The sequence below is a fragment of the Ricinus communis genome, chromosome 5 (genome assembly GCF_019578655.1).
Source record: "Ricinus communis isolate WT05 ecotype wild-type chromosome 5, ASM1957865v1, whole genome shotgun sequence".
Taxonomy (NCBI): domain Eukaryota; kingdom Viridiplantae; phylum Streptophyta; class Magnoliopsida; order Malpighiales; family Euphorbiaceae; genus Ricinus; species Ricinus communis.
The window spans coordinates 5845062-5848198 of NC_063260.1; the positions used below are offsets into that span (position 1 = coordinate 5845062).

The 3137-nt window shown below is 43.5% G+C and overlaps 1 non-coding gene across 1 annotated transcript; it reads right to left on the reverse strand.

The window, feature by feature from the left end:
• Positions 1-955: 955 nt before the first annotated feature.
• Positions 956-1061, reverse strand: LOC112535869. Its single transcript, XR_003079957.2, has one exon. It is a non-coding gene; the product is annotated as a small nucleolar RNA R71 (small nucleolar RNA).
• Positions 1062-3137: the final 2076 nt, after the last annotated feature.

The window sequence follows — 3137 nt, forward strand, 5'->3', positions numbered from 1 at the left end:
TTTTGGATTTATTTCTCTCTTTACAATTGTCTTTTAATTGTCCATTGTTGTCCTTCATTTACTTAATTGCACTCATAACCATTAGCTGGTATGTTAGAACTTTCACACCCTATTTCAGACTAGATAACATAGCAAGCAGTAGTAACTCTAGGTTCACCCGATCTCCGTGGATACGACCTTGATACTCACTAGTGCTAGGCTGCATCGGTAGGTTCACCGCCTTAGGTGTAGGTTGCATAAAGAACCCATCAAGTTTTGGCGCGTTCTTGAGGCTAACGGTGAACTAGAGTGAATTGTTTTTGTGTTAATTTAGTCATTATTTGTTTTATTCATTTATTCTTTAATTTTATTATTATTTATTATTATATTATTTTTGTTGATCGGTGGTTGTGTGGACTTTCGGTTTCAGGTAGTTTATGACTAGGAGCTCAAACTCGAATCTTATAGAGCCTCTATCTGATCCAGAACGATCCCTCAGACTCTTAAGGAAGAGGTTGCAATTAGAAGAGGAGGAGATTGAGGTTGAGATACCTGTGGATAGACTAGACATGATGGAAAACCATGACCCCCACGCCGATGAGGATCAGAGGACGATGTACGAGTTTGCTCGACCATCTTTGGATGGGACGAAAACTAGTATAGTCAGACCTGTTGTAGCGGCCAACAATTTTGAGATAAAGGCCAATGTTATCCAGATGATCCAACAAAGCGTGCAGTTTGGAGGATTGCCCAGCGAGGATCCCAATGCACATATCTCTAACTTTTTGGAGATTTGTGACACATTCAAAATAAATGGAAAAACCGATGATGCTATTCGGCTGAGATTGTTTCCATTTTCCTTGAGGGACAGAGCAAAAAGATGGTTGCAATCTCTTCCATAATGTATTTATCACTACATGGAAGGCGTTGGTCAGAAAAATTTTTATATAAGTATTTTCCTCCCGCTAAAACCGCTAAACTTAGAAATGACATATCTTCTTTTGTGCAGTTTGATGATGAAAGCATGTACGATGCATGGGAGAGATTTAAAGATCTTTTGAGATCTGCCCACATCACGGATTGCCGGTGTGGATACAGTTCGGACCTTCTACAATGGGTTGAACCTTGCAACGAGGCGATGGTGGATGCCGGCAGTGGGGCGCTAAACAAGAAAACGCCCGAGCAAGCTCGAACTTGATAGAGGAAATGGCCATGAACAACTATCAATGGCAATCCTCTAGAGCCGACCAGGAAGACAAGGAGTGGTCAACCAAGTGGACTCTACAGCCTTGGCAGCTCAAGTGGAGCTTCTAGCCAAGAAGATCGACCAACTCTAGATGCCGGTTCACGCGGTGAACGCGTTGGTCATGAAGTTTTGTGGTGGCCTGCATTACGCGAATCGTGATCATGGAGGTATGTTTGCTTCATCTTCTATTAGTTTTCCATCTAATTCTACTATATCTTCCCGATGTTGAACAGTTGATTATATGGGAATGCCCCAAGACAGCCAGAATAACCCCTACAAGAATACATACAACCCTGGATGGCGCGAATCACCCCAATTTCGGTTGGAGGAACAATAATGCCCGTGGTCCGCCAGTTTCCAAAGACTTCATCAATGACCACAAAGAACAACCACCGGGCTGCACAAGCTCCTCCTCTCCAAGAAAAGAAGTCAAATTTAGAGGAGCTCATGATGAAGTTTGTGACATCTACAAACAAGATTCCAGTAGACCGATAGTGCACTTAGGAATCGAGGCCTCGATTCGAACTTGGAGACTCAAATTGGCCAAATTTCTAAGATGCTTTCGGAGAGACCTTCAGGATCGCCTCCCTAGCACTATGAGTCAAACCCGAGGGGAGCATTGCAAAGCTATCACCTTGCCGTTCGGGGTAAGAATTTGACTGGTTCTTCGCCTTTAGGCCGATAAGGATAATACAATCGTGCGGTGTCGAGCCGGCCTAAGGAAGGACCGGACCTTGAGATGGTAGAGAATGAGAGAAAGAAAGAAGACAGCAAAAGAGCCTATGAGCATCGGCCCCCCGGTACCATATCCCGCAAGGTTGAGACAGGGATTGGTGGACAAGCAATACAGTAAGTTTCTTGACTTATTTAAGCGGTGAAAATTAACTTACCTTTTGTTGAGGCAATTTCACGGATGCCGAAATACGCCAAGTTCTTAAAGGAGATTCCCGAGCAACAAGAGGGAAGTTGGAGGATCTTGGTCACGTGGTGCTTAATGAGGAGTGTTCAGTATTCTCGGAACAAATTGCCACTCAAGCTGACGAGATCCAGGAGTTTTACTATCCCTTGTATGATTGGTGATTTATCAATTAGTGGTGCATTGGGCTGATTTAGGAGCCGATTAACTTAATGCCCACTAGTTTATTTGCCAAATTAGGGTTGCATGAGCCAAAGCCTACTAGGATGAGTGTTCAATTAGCGGATAGGACTGTTAAAATTCCTAGAGGTATTGTTGAAGATGTACTTGTAAAGGTAGATAAATTTATCTTTCCTGTAGATTTTGTGGTAATGGATATGGAGGGTGATAGCACTGCCTCTTATCCTGGGTAGGCCTTTCCTAGCTACATCGAGGGTCAAGTATCGATGTAAGCGATGGAAAGCTTAAGCTAGAGTTAATGATGAGACCATTACCTTTGACCGGCCACTTCCATGAGACCGACTATGATAATCGTATGTTCTATTGATGTTATTGATGATGTGGTTGAGTCCCATTTACAAGAAATTTTATGTTCGACCCTTTCGCAAGTAGCATTAGGCCGAGGATGAGGAGGAGTTGTCCAACGAGCAAGTGTTGGAGCAACTCGCTGTTTTATTGGCTTCTGAGCCGAGCTTGTCAACTGATCCCTATCTTTTTCTTGACAGGTCTGGGGTGCGGAAAGTAAAGACTTCATTCGAGGACCCACCAGTTTTAGAATCGAAGGAGTTACCGAGCCACTTGGTTTATGCCTTCCTGGATGAAGAGAAGCGCTACCGAGTAATCATAGCAACCGATCTAACTCCTGAAGAACAAGCCATGCTGTTGGAAGTTCTAAGGAAGTACAAGAAGGCCTTTGCTTTCAATATAGCCGATATCCCGGGCATAAATCCAAGTTTCTGCTCTCATAAGATTTCATTGGGGGGCCAGTTTATTCAC